General features: G+C 42.2%; 1 protein-coding gene across 4 annotated transcripts in view; it reads right to left on the bottom strand.

The window, feature by feature from the left end:
• Positions 1 to 2,563: 2,563 nt before the first annotated feature.
• The window catches only part of gfm2 (GTP dependent ribosome recycling factor mitochondrial 2), a 79,882-nt gene continuing 68,180 nt past the window's right edge, over positions 2,564 to 14,265 (bottom strand). For 3 of the 4 annotated variants that reach the window (XR_011885987.1, XR_011885985.1, XR_011885988.1), the window contains one exon: positions 2,564 to 3,624. The gene's annotated coding sequence lies outside the window, so the exon portion shown is untranslated. Of the gene's footprint in view, positions 3,625 to 12,961; positions 12,990 to 14,265 lie in introns of those variants that run through there. The other variant, XR_011885986.1, reaches the window with a different exon arrangement.

Genomic DNA, 14,265 nt, shown 5'->3' with positions numbered 1-14,265 from the left:
CTTGACCAGATGAAGATCATCGAGCTGCATCTCCAGTTCTCTAACTGGGTCCCTTAGGAGCTGTAGCTTGACACACCAGGTGTAGATCTGGGCATCCGGGAGGCTGGGAGACTCCAGGACCTCCCACATCTGACACCAAGCACAGAACAATGGCCTCACACACATACTTTCTCCTTTCCGCAATTAACACAGGTAAACCTACCTCACCTCATCCCGTTACCGCCTAAGCCCATTAAGCCAAAGCCCTCTCACTGTGCTGCCTGTCATAATGAATGACTTTTTCTTGACTGGTAGAAATGACAGGCCAAGAATTTTAGCAACACACACAAAATGCTGGAGGGACTCAGCAAGTCAGGCAGCATCTATGGAAAAGAATAAACAGTTGATGTTTCAGGCAGAGACCCTTCATCAGGACTGGAGAGACAGATGATAAGTCAGAGTAAGAAAGTGGGGGAGAGGAGAAAGAAATACAAGGTAGTAGGTGATAGGTGAAGTAGGGAGCTAAGAAGTCTATTGGTGAAAGAGATATGGGGCTGGAGAAGGGGGAATCTGATAGAGGACAGAAAACCAGGGAAGAAAGGGAAGGGGGAGGAGCACTATACTGAGGTGATGGGCAGATAAGGAGATGAGGTGAGAGAAGGAAATGGGAATGGTGAGGGACAGTGGGGGTGGGACTTAATTACCTGAACTTCAAGAAATCGATGCTTATACCATCAGGTTGGAGGCTACCCAGATAGAATACAAGGTGTTGCTCCTCCACCTGTGAGTCTGTTGGGGTCATCTACTGTACCTGGTGCTCCTAGTGTGAACTCCTGTATATTGGTGAGATGCAACATAGATTGGGAGATCACCTTGCCGAGCACCTGCTCGCCATCCGCCAGAAAAAGCCGGTTCTCCAGGTGGCCACCCATTTTAATTCTACTTCCCATTCCCATTCCAACATGTCAGTCCATGGCCTCCTCTACTGACACGATGAGGCCACACTCAGGTTGGAGAAACTCCTCCTTATTTTCTGTCTGGGTAGCCTCCAACCTGATGGCATGAACATTAATTTCTTGAACTTCCGGTAACTGGCCTCCCCATATCCCCCCTCCTTCACTATTCCCTATTCCGATTTTCCTCTCTCACCTTATCTACTTACCTGCCCATCACCTCCTGGTGCTCCTTCCCCTTCCCTTCCTTCCATGGCCTTCTGTCCTCTCCTACCAGATTCCCCTTTCTATTTATCTATTTCATCAATTGACCTGCCAGCTCTTTATTTCACCCCTCTCTCTTCCGGTTACACTTAACACCTCCTGCTTTGCATTTCTTCCTTTCCTCCCCTCCTGCCACCTTCGTACTCTGACTTCTCTTTTTTCTCCAGTCCTGATGAAGGGTTTCTGCCCCAAGTGTTGACTGTTCACTCTTTTCCATTGATGCTGCCTGATCTGCTGAGTTCCTGTAGCATTTTGTGTGTGTGCTTGGATTTTCAGCATCTGCAGACTTTCACTTGTTTGTGATTAGGCCAAATATCTTCCCATGTTTTGACTTTTCTAATTGAAATGTGAAATGCCCTGGGCTCTTAGTAAAGGCTTCCTGAAAATATGAAGGTCTCGGACTAAATTCTCACAAGAGATATGCTCCATTATTTTGTATAAGTGTATCAAGACATCCTTGCTCCTATATTCAAATTTTCTAATGAAGCATATGAGATTGAGTAATAAATAGACAGGCACAGCTTAAAAATTGACATGGGTATCAATGCGAACATATTTTTGGGGTTGCAAGCACCAACCGTTATGTACTACAGGGATGAATGAGGAACAGCTATTCATGATATCAGTGATCTGGATGAAGGAACTGTATGTAAAGTTTGTCAATGACAAGAAACCAGCCTTGAGTGCCGAAGAAAATGCAGAAGCTTTAAGGGAGTTTACACAAGTTCAGTTAGTTGGAAAACACATACAATATGATGTGGCTAAATGTAAAGTTATTAATTTTGATCAAGTATTTAGTGTTTCACTGTTTAAATACTTTATCAAAATTGGGAAATGTTGGTGTAGAACAGGAACTCCACCCTTTACTAATCACCAGCAAACATGCAGCTAAGTCAAATGGTACTGGCCTTCATAAGAAGAAGCGTTGGTTCCTAAGGCTTTCATAGATTGGGAGGGAGGGGACAGGGATGACAGTGGGGATAAGCTCCCAGTACTTCTTAAATGCTCCCAATCATGTTCATCTCAAAAGGCCTCTGACAACCAAGTCCAGTGCCTGGCCTTCACAAGTGGCTTAGTTACTAAGCCTGGCAAAGCTGTTTCTACTGATGGGAGAAGGGGAAAAGTTGGGTTATTGGTGCCTTAAGATCATTGCTTCGAGCAGATGGGCCTCACCAGCTGTGTTTGGCAGCTTACCTAGGAGAAGGAAGACACTGCTCTCAGACTTACACTGCCTTTGCAGCTATACCCACTGTTACGTACCCCGTAACCGGGTTGCCAAACCAGCAGAAATGGACCATTCAGTTGGAGGCTGGATTACTGGAACTAAGAAAGTTTTATTAAAGAAATAAGCAACACAGTACTCTAAACATAAGGATATAAATGCAACAGGTTAGCAATGAATAAACACACATGTACCCAGAACTAGGATAATAGGGTCAATCAAGCTCTATCGCAGTCTAGGGGTAAAATGATCAGTCACAAGTGACAGAGTTCAGTTTAGTTCAGTTCGCAGTAATCGCCGTCGTGCTGTTGGAGAGAGAGAGAACGAATGAATATGCAAATCGGATTCCAAATAGACCTTCGATATTCCTCGCAGTCAGCTTTCGGGCGAGCCCTTTGTAATGTCTTCTGAGGTCACCGACTGTGACCCCTCTGTTTCAGATACGATTGTTCCTCCGCGGTGAACCTGGCACCCAGGCAAGGGCGGACACACACCAGGTTCCCGCCGACCGAATCTTTCCACCCTGTGCGCCTTTGGCTGGTCCTGCAATCAGGCCTTCAAAAACTCCCACCGACTTGTGGGGGCACACCGCTTCCAGGGTCTCGTTACCTCGTGGTGTCGTGTGTGGTGTCTTAGCGAACCTGCCCCTTTTTATCCCCCTGCTGGGGTATCGCCTGTCCATCACACTTCAACAGTTCAGGGTTCAAAAGGAGCCGGTCTTGACAATACTCAGACCGGTGTCTCCTTCTGTTAAACTCTCTCGTCTCTTCATTAACATTTCCAAATGCTGCTCCATTGTCTTACTTATCTCTCTCCTGAAGACAGTGGCAGATCAACTGTTGATCCCACTGGTACTAGCACAGGACAGTTAACATCTTAGGCTATGTGTACTTTTGTAACCCTCTTTCGTCACACCACTCATGGGGAAGTTTTCGAGAGTAAATCCCGAGGAAAAATCCAGAGCTAGAGTCCCGAAGGTAGTCCTATGTTGAGCACAATACTGACTGGCAACTCCTGTGACACCGCTGGTGCCAAACTGTATTGATCTCTGCCGTTGCTTTGGATTCAGCAGCTTGCTCTCTGCCTACAAACCTTTCACTTCTGTTTCGATTCCAGTTCCAAAATTTCCACTCTGAGACTTCACAACCTCCTGTTTGTGTTTGACCATCTTCACAAACTATCGTAATGCATGCAGATATTGGATACCTAAAACAAAAGCAAATTTTGGTAATCATTCAGACAGTTAAGCAGCAGCAATGGATTTGACACAAAGCGTTGTAAAGAAGCATCCTTGAACTGAAATGTTAACTGTGTCCCTGTAGATGTTGCTTGACCAATTAAGTGCAACTCTGACCTGCTACCTAACTATACACATTTACTTGGTAGGCCGCTTGAAACCACTAAAGCAAACTTTATTTCTCTAAACCACTTATAGCCCAAATTCAGGAACAGCTTCTTCCTTGTCAGCCATCTGATTTTCTATTAATGTTATCTCATTGTTCTTTCTTCAGCATCTGCCTCACTAGAGAACGTTTGCTATGCATCTTTTCCGAATATTCTAAACTACTCAAGTTTACTGGAAATTTTACAATACGCTGTAAATACTGTACTGTGTAAATACTGAATAATACAGCAATATAAAAAGTATGTTGGGTTATTTGTGTGAGCATCATCCAATAGTCTAATGGAAGCTACAAAGTTGTGATTACGACAGATTATCAGGATTATTGTGACACCGCAATAAGTCAAAGTAAATTTATTAATCAGAATAAATAAGTCTCATAGAGGAAGAAGTTCTCAAATGGCAGGGGTAGATAAACATGGCTAACAAAGGAAGTACATAGTAAAATCTGAGATATTATGTTGCAGTTGTACAAGACGTTGGTGAGGCCACATTTGAAATATTAAGTCCAATTTGGTCGCCCTACTGTAGGAAATAAACCATTAAGCTGGATATTTACAAGGATGTTTCCTGGACTCAGGGAAGTGAGAGGTTGAACAGGTTGGGACTTTTTTCAATGCACCATCAGGGAATAAGGGGTAAACTTATGGAGGTGTATAAAATCATGTGCATAGAGAGAGTCAATGTGCATAGCCTTTTTTCCCAAAGGGTTGGGGAATCACTAACAGGAGGACATGGGTTTCAGGTGAGAGGGGAAGGATTTAATAGGAAACTGAAGGGCAACTTTTTCACCAGAGTACACAGTATATGGAATGAGCTGCCAGAACAAGAGGCACATGAATAGGAAAGGTTTAGACTGCTGGGGTTCCCAAACTGGGGTTCACAGGCCCCTCGGTTAATGGTAGGGGTCTATGGCATAAAAAGGTTGAGAACCCCTGCTTTAGAGGGTTATGGGCCAAAAATTGTCAAATGATACCAGTTTAGATGGGGATCTTGACTGGGATAGACCTGATGGGTTCAAGGGACTCTTTCCGTACTCTATGACTGTATTGTATGAGAAACAATTTTTTTCCATAGCTGTGAAAAAAATCATTTCAATATTTTGCATTAGCATTTGGAGCATTATTTTTACCAATTGATATAAATGGAAATATTTTTGAACAAACAGTGTTACATTTTTCTTCAATTTTATAGCAATTGCAATGTTACTGTAAATGTGAGAGCTGCCCATTTTCTAAAGAAAAGTTGGGATGCTGTTTAAACATGCAAATTGTTATGTCAGGTATTTTTGGGGACAAAGAAAACCACATAGTACACACTCAACCTATCAGCAGCTGAAGATCTGCAGTTCTTTAAGGAATTGTTCATGATCACTCAAAGTATAGTATAAATAATTGTTTTGGGTTTAAGAAGAATAGGTATATTTTAGATGTAATTTGATGGTTTATCTTTCAGCTGTTGTGCTCAGATCCATTTAAGGATTGGGCATTTCCCCTTTAGCTGTCAGTTTGTTCTACTTCTAGTTTCATTAGAGTTCACTGCATCTGTCAGTTCCTGATTTTGTTGGATGAGTTTATAGGATTTATAATTAAATTTCCATTTAGATTTCAACTTTAGGCTAGGCAACTGGAATTAAACAGGTTTTGCAGGTGCAACATACCTGTTCCAAGTCACCTCCAGTATAACCACATTTCTTGTATAACTCTACACCTCAGCAATTAATTCACAGCCAATGAGCTTTCTATTTGGCCAATCAATATATATTTTTCCCCCACAGATGCACTTTGAGCTTATCAATCCATTGGTGTTGCTTTATTGTGAGTTTTGTAATCTGTATCTACTAAACACTGAGAACTTTGACCCTTAAACCTGATACAAAAAGTCAGGCCCAGCAAGTGCAAGCACAAGCACACTTAACCAAGTAACTAAATCTTTTTAAAACTTGATGAAGCAACTCTGTGTGCATTTGGCAAATTCTTTGTAAAAATCAAAATGGAGGGTGAGATCCTGGAAGTGTCTTCTTATATGAGATGACTATTTGATTTAAGGAGTTCAATGCATAACATTTTAGAATAGTTCAAGGATCTATACAATAAATTTATAGATTTTAAACTGAGAGACAGAGGGACATGAGTGAAATTACCAATAGCATTGTAAAGAAGATGATTAAAAAAAAAAGCAATCCTTCATTGGGCCCAAATGTATTTAGAGAAATAAAGCAGAGGTACAGAGAAAAGTAAGGCAGAGAGGTCAAAGTGTACTTTGGAAGTTAAATATATGAGGGGTGATTGATAAATTCGTGGCCTACAGTAGAAGGAGTCAATTTTAGAAAACCTAGCACATTTATTTTTCCTAGATTTACACACTTAGTTCAGCGGTCGTGGAGCATACAGATCCCTTCTTTGTAGAAGTCGGCGTCTTGGACCTCAAAAGTGGTCCACAGCAGGGGTGATTGATAAGTTTGTGGCCTAAGCAAGAAAGAGATGAGTTATTAACTTCAAACTTTCTGCATTTTCACTCAAAGAGTTGAACTGCAGATACATGTAATGAGAGTGGTATAACTCATCTCCTTCTACCTTAGGCCACTAACTTATCAATCACCCCTGCTATGGACCACCTGGAGGTCCAAGATGCTCTCGTTATATACACGTGCAGTTCAAATCTTTGAGTGATAATGCAGAAAGTAGGCACAAACTTATCAATCACCCCTGCGGTGGACCACTTCTACAAAGAAGGGATCCGTATGCTCCATGACTGCTGGACTAAGTGTGTACGTGTAGGAGGGGACTATGTTGAAAAATAAATGTGCTAGGTTTTCTAAAATTGACTCCTTCTACCTTAGGCCACAAACTTATCAATCACCCCTCGTAAGACATTGATGGGCCATAGTTGGCCTATCAACAAAATTGAAAGACTAGGTTGTAGATGTGCCAGCTTTGTTTTTGAAGATGTTTTTAATTAATAGAAAATATTCCAAAGTGTAGCAATCAAAAAAAATTGACACCAAATTTTTGGAAGAAAAGGTGTGTTCTGGGCAGTGTTTTACATGAGCTTCCTGCAAACTACTACTACTACTGCATCGACTCAGGCCTAGGGGGCCAGCGTCGGGCACGATGACGGACTCTCCACTTCTCCCTCTCCCTCATCAGTGTGTTCAGTTCATCTACATTAGCCGCGCCGCTGTCTTCTAGGAGCGTGTTGACCATAGCCTTGGGAGGGCGCTCAGGGTTCATCCTCCCGTGCTTGGGCTCCCATATGATGACTAGGCTGGCAGGTAGCTTGGGGTGGCGTAGACAGTGCCCCGCTAGTCCTGCAAAAGCATAATAAAACTAGAGTACTAAGCACAGAAACAGGCCCTTTGGCCCATCTAGTACATGCCGAACTGTTATTCTCATTCCATACATCCGCACTTGCACCATAGCCCCCATATACCTCCCATCATCTTACTTATCTAACATTCAATTAAAAGTTGCAATCAAACCCACATCCACCACTTTCACTGATACCTTGTCCCACAGTCGCACCACCCTCAGAGCGAGGAGTATCTCCTCAGGTTTCCCTTAAATATTGTACCTTTCACCCTTAACTATGACCTCTAGTAATAGTTTCACCAAACCGCAGTGGAAAATGCCTCCTTGCATTAACTCTATCTATACCCCTCATAATTTTATATACCTTTATCAACTCTCCCCTCTTTTTCCTACGCTCCAAAGAATAAAGTCCTAACCTATTCAGCCTTTCCTTATAGCTGAGGTCCTCAAGTTCTGGCAACGTCCTTGTAAATTTTCTCTGCACTCTTTTAATCTCATTGATGGCTTTCCTGTAGGTAGGTGATCGGAACTGCACATAAGACTCCCAATCAGATCTCACTGATGTCTTATACAACTTCAACATAACATCCCAAATCCTGTACCATAAGATATAGCCGCAGAATTAGGCCATTTGGACAATTGAGTCTGCTGTGCCATTTTATCATGGCTGATCCAATTTTCCTCTCAGCCGCAATCTCCTACCTTCTCCCCATATCCCTTCATGCTCTGACCAATCAAGAATCAATCAAACTCTGCCTTAAATATATGTAAAGACTTGGTCCCTACAGTCACCTATGGTAATGAATTCCACAGATTCACCACTTTCTCGCTAAAGAAATTCCTCCTGTTCTAAAAGGACACCCTCTATTCTGAGGCTGTGTCCTTTAGTCTTAAGACTCCCCCACAATAGGAAACATCCTCTCCACATCCACTCTGTTGAGGCCTTTCATCATTCAATAGGTTTCAATGAAGTCACCCCACATTCTTCAGAATTCCAGTGACTAGAAGATCAGAGCAATCAAACATTCCTCATATGACAAGCCTTTCAATCCTGGAATCTTTTTTGTGAACCTCATTTGAACTCTCTCCAATGTAAGGAGCCCAAAACTGCTCACAATACTCCACGTGAGGCCTCACCAGTGTTTTATAAAGCCTCAAAATTATATCCTTGCTTTTATATTCTGGTCCTCTTGAAATGAATGCTAACATCACATTTGTCTTTCTCGCCACTGACGCAACTTGCAAGAGGACTCTCAAAACCCTTTGCACCTCAGAATTTTTCAAATTTCTCTTCATTTAGAAAATAATCTACCCTTTTATTTCTTCTACCAAAATGCATGACCATATACTTCCCGACACTGTATTCCATCTGCCACTTCTTTGGCCATTCTCCTGATCTGTCTAAGTCCTTCTGTAGTCACTCTGCTTCCTCAACACTATTGGTCCCTCCAGTCATCTTCGTACAATCAGTAAACGTGGCCACAAAGCCATCAATTCTATCATCCAAGTCAATGACATATAACGTACAAATAAGTAGTCCTAACACGGATCCACTGGCAGACAACCAGAAAAGACTTCCTTTGTTTCCACTCTTTGCCTCCTACCAATCAGCCAATGCTTTATCAATGCTAGTATCTGTCGTGTAATACCAGGCTCAACTTGCTAAACAGCCTCATGTGTGGCACCTTGTCAAAGGCCTTCTGAAAATCCAAGTACACAACATCGATTCCCCTTTGTCTATCCTGTTTGTTAATTCTTCAAAGAATTCCGATAGATTTGTCAGGCAAGATTTTCCCTTAAGAACCTTCTCCCTGGTAATGCAACTTCATACACTTCTCCTCCCGATACTCTCAAACTTCTGGCATAATGCTAGTGCCTTCCACAGTGAAGACTCTTGCAAAATACTTTGTCCACCATTTCCTTGTCCCCCATTGCTACCTCTCCAGCATCCTTTTTCAGTGGTCTGATATCTACTCTCACTCTCTTTTTACACTTTATGCATTTGAAGAATACTTAAATTTATGAAGGCCATTATGCCAAAAGCTCTCTTTACGACCCTATCTACCTGTGATGCTATAAGGAAAAAGTTAAATTTGATTCCTCCTTGATATATGCTAAAATATGTAACACCAAATGGAAGATTGTAAGACAAAATGCTAATAGTCTGGGACGTAACAATGTTTTTAGAAAGTACAAGGAAACCAGTACACAGCTATGTTTTGAGAACTTGCTGGGAGTACTAGTCTTCAGCCTTGAGAGTAGATAATAGTGAAAAACATGTTTTTCTGGAAGACTACCGATAGACTTTTGGAGAAATTTTGAAGGGTATAAAAAGGGGCAGTTTCTTTGTGGAAGGGGGAATCTTCTCTTAAGCTGGGTTGCAACTAATGCTACAAGTTGGAGACAGAGACAAAGAGAGACAGAGAAAGAGATCATCGGTGAGGCATTATGGATGGAGTTGAGAAATAAGGAGATGATCACCTTGTTGGAGTTGTACTACTGGCCCCTTAAGAGTCAACAATATTAGTGGAACAAATATGCAGGGAATTGCAGAAAGTTGCAAGAATAATAGGGATATAGACCATAAGACAAAGGAGCAGAAGTAGGCCATTCGGCCCATCAAGTCTGCTCCGCCACTTTATCATGAGCTGATCCATTTTATCCTATTTAGTCCCACTGCCCCGCCTTCTCACCATAACCTTTGATGCCCTGGCTACTCAGATACCTATCAATCTCTGCCTTAAAGACACCCAATGACTTGGCCTCCACTGCTGCCCGTGGCAATAAATTCCATAGATTCACCACCCTCTGACTAAAAATTTTTTTTCGCATTTCTGTTCTGAAAGGGCGCCCTTCAATCCTGAAGTCATGCCCTCTCGTACTAGACTCCCCCATCATGGGAAACAACTTTGCCACATCCACTCTGTCCATGCCCTTTAACTTTCTAAATGTTTCTATGAGGTCTCCCCTCATTCTTCTAAACTCCAAGGAATACAGTCCAAGAGCGGACAAATGTTCCTCATATGTTAACCCTCTCATTCCCGGAATCATTCTAGTGAATTTTCTCTGTACCCTCTCCAACGTCAGCACATCCTTTCTTAAATAAGGAGACCAAAACTGCCCACAGTACTCCAAGTGAGGTCTCACCAACGCCTTATAGAGCCTCAACATCACATCCCTGCTCCTATACTCTATTCCTCTAGAAATGAATGCCAACATTGCATTCACCTTCTTCACTACTGACTCAACCTGGAGGTTAACTTTAAGGGAATCCTGTACGAGGACTCCCAAGTCCCGTTGCATCTCAGAACTTTGAATTCTTTCCCCATTTAAATAATAGTCTGCTCGTTTATTTTTTCTGCCAAAGTGCATAACCATACACTTTCCAACATTGTACTTCATTTGCCACTTCTCTGCCCATTCTTCCAATCTATCCAAGTCTCTCTGCAGACTCTCTGTTTCCTCAGCACTACCGGTCCCTCCACCTATCTTCGTATCGTCAGCGAACTTAGCCACAAAGCCCTCTATTCCATAATCCAAATCATTGATGTACAATGAAAAAAGAAGCGGCCCCAACACTGATCCCTGTGGAACACCACTGGTAACCGGCAGCCAACCAGAATAGGATCCCTTTATTCCCACTCTCTGTTTCGTGCCAATCAGCCAACGCTCTATCCACGTATGTAACTTTTCTGTAATTCCATGGGCTCTTATCTTGTTAAGCAGCCTCATGTGTGGCACCTTGTCAAAGGCCTTCTGAAAATCCAAATATACAACATCCACTGCATCTCCCTTGTCTAGCCTACTGGTAATTTCCTCAAAAAATTGTAATAGGTTTGTCAGGCAGGATTTTCCTTTAAGGAATCCATGCTGAGTTCTGCCTATCTTGTCATATGCCTCCAGGTACTCTGTAACCTCATCCCTGACAATCGACTCCAACAACTTCCCAACCACTGACGTCAAGCTAACAGGTCTATAATTTCCTTTTTGCTTCCTTGCCCCCTTCTTAAATAGAGGAGTGACATTTGCAATCTTCCAGTCCTCCGGAACCATGCCAGAATCTATCGACTTTTGAAAGATCGTCGCTAATGCCTCCGCAATCTCCACAGCTACTTCCTTCAGAACACGAGGGTGCATTCCATCTGGTCCAGGAGATTTATCGACCCTTAGCCTATTCAGCTTCCCGAGTACTTTCTCTGTCATAATTGTGACTGCGCACACTTCTCTTCCCTGCCACCCTTGAGTGTCCGGTATCCTGCTGTCTTCCTCAGTGAAGACTGATGCAAAATACTTGTTCAGTTCCTCTGCCATCTCCTCATCTCCCATTACAATTTCTCCAGTATCATTTTCTAACAGTCCTATATCTACTCTCACCTGTCTTTTACAACTCTTTATATACTTGAAAAAGCTTTTAGTATCCTCTTCGATATTATTTGCTAGTTTCCTTTCATAGTTAATCTTTTCTCTCTTAATGACCTTCTTGGTTTCCTTTTGTAAGGTTTTAAAGACTTCCCAATCCTCTGTCTTCCCACTAATTTTTGCTTCCTTGTATGCCCCCTCCTTAGCTTTAACTTTGGCTTTGACTTCTCTTGTCAACCACGGTTGCGTCCTTTTTCCACTCGAAAATTTCTTCTTTTTTGGAATATACCTGTCTTGCACATATATTAGGGGATTTAAGGTTTTCTAACACGGCCAGAAGTTACCATAGATGGAGTAGAATTTGTTAAGTTTGTTCCGGAAAGTTTCCTCAGACAATATACAGAAAGTCTAAGTAAAGAGAAGAAAAGGCTTCACTTACAATAGAGAAATGGCATGACAAGTGTTGGTGGGGACCAGTGACCATAATGCTACAAGTTTTATATTAGTTATGGAAAAGGACAGATCAGGTCCACAAATTAAATTTCTAAATTGAACAATTAGACAGGAACTTGCAGAGGTTGATTGGAGTAGGTTGTTTGTAGGCAAAGGGACATATGGCAAGCTGGAGGATTTTAAAAGCGAGATAGCAAGAGTTCAAGTGCTGCATGCTCCTGCTAGAGTGAAGGGCAAGGTTGGAAAGAGTAAGAAACCCTGGAATGACAAGGGATATTGAGACTCTGGTCAGGAAAAAGGAGGCTTGGGTACCTGGGAGCATATCGGACATGCAAAGGTATATTCAAGAAGGAAATCAGAAGGGCAAATAGGTGGCATGAGGTTGCTTTGACAGAGAAAATTAGGAAGAATCCAAAGAGATATTATAAGTGTACTAAGGGAAAAATGAGTATCTGGAGAGAGGAGAAATATTAGCTTTATTTGTCAGATACACAGTGAAATGCATCTTTTGCAACAATGACTGACACAGTCCAAGGATGTGCTGGGGGCAGCCCGTAAGCATCACCTTGCTTCCAGCATCAATGTAACATGCAAACAACTTACTAAACCTAACCCGTATGTCTTTGGAATATGGGAGGAAACCAGAACACCTGGAGAAAACCCACACGGTCATGAGTAAAATGTACAAGCTCTTCACAGGCAGCAGTGGGAATTGAACTCTGATTGGTGATCACTGGTGCTGTAAAGCAACTGCACTAACTGCTGTGCTACTGTGCTGCCTGCTGTTTTTTAAAGGAATGGGGCTCCTCAAAGGCTTCAGGGGATATCTTTGTGTGGAGCTGTAGAAAATGGATGAGGTCCTCAATGTATCTCTCTCCTCTGTATTTTTCTGCAGAGAACGATGTGAAGACTTTGGATCTTCAGATGATTGAAGGGAGTTTTGGGGGTAGTCCACATTACAACAAAGAAGTACTGGATGTCTTAAATCAAATGAAGGTAGATACATTTTTGAACTGAACTGGTTCATCCAGAAACACTGTGGGAATCTACGGAAGAAATTCACAGGATGAAGTGCTGGAAGACAGACGGTAGCTAATATTGTAACTGCTTAAGAAAGGTTGCAAAGAAAAACCTGGGAACTATGAACCAATAAGCTTAACCTCTGCAGTAGGCAAGTTATACAGGGTATTCTGGGGATTAAAATATACAAGCATTTGGAAAGACTGGGTGTGATTATTGATCCGGGGTGTTGTACATGGGAGATCATGTTCTACAAATATGATTGAGATTTTTTTGATGAAGTATCAAGAAGGTCAACGGGGGCAGGACTGTAGACATAGTTGACTTGGTAAGCCATGGGAAGTTAGATAGCATGGGATCCGGGACACACTAGCTATTTGGATGCAGAAATGGCTTGATGGTAAGAAATGGAGGGTGATGGTGAAAGGTTGTTTACGGTCTGGAGACCTTTGACTAGTGGTTTCCTCAGTGGCTGGTGCTACACCAAGTCAGTCAAGATAGTCATCATATATAGTGCCTATAAAAAGTATTCCCCCCGCCCCCCCCCCCCAGAAGTTTTCATGTTTTATTGTTTTACAACATCGAATCATTCTGGTTTTAATCTTGACATGGATCAACAGAAAAATACTTTTTTGTGTCAAAGTGAAAACAAATCTCTATGAAGTGATCTAAATTAATTACAAATATAAAACACAAAATTCTTCCCCATTCATTCTCCTTTACAAAACTGCTCAAGCTCTGTCAGACTGCATAGGGATCGTGAGTCAACAGCCACAAATTCTCAATTGGATTGAGGTCTGGACTCTGATTTGGCCACTCCAGGACATTAACTTTGTTGTTTTTAAGCCATTCCTACATAGCTTTGGCTTTGTGCTTGGAGTCATTGTCTTGGTGGAAAACAAATCTTCTCCCAGGTTGCAGTTCTCAGATTTTCCTCCAGAGTCTCCCTATATTTTATTGCATTTATTTTACCCTCTACCTTCACAAGCCTTCCAGGCCTGCTACAGTGAAGCATCCCCAAAGCATGATGCAGCCACCACCATGCTTCACAGTACAGATGGTGTGCAGTGTTTGGCTTATGCCAAATGTAGCATTTTGTCTATTGGCCAAAAAGCTCAGTTTTGGTTTCATTAGACCATAGAACCTTCTTCCATCTGACTTCAGGGTCTCGATCATCCTCTGTCGCTCCAAGGAGAAAAGTTCAATTTAACTCAACCTATTCTCATAAGGCACGCTCTCCAATCCAGGCAACATCCTTATAAATCTCCTCTGCTCTCTCACTATAGTATCCACATCCTTCCT

The sequence above is a fragment of the Mobula birostris genome, chromosome 5 (genome assembly GCF_030028105.1).
Source record: "Mobula birostris isolate sMobBir1 chromosome 5, sMobBir1.hap1, whole genome shotgun sequence".
In the NCBI taxonomy this organism is placed as follows: Eukaryota; Metazoa; Chordata; class Chondrichthyes; order Myliobatiformes; family Myliobatidae; genus Mobula; species Mobula birostris.
The sequence above is the reverse complement of the archived record's forward strand: the minus strand, read 5'-3'. Positions and strand labels throughout refer to the sequence as shown.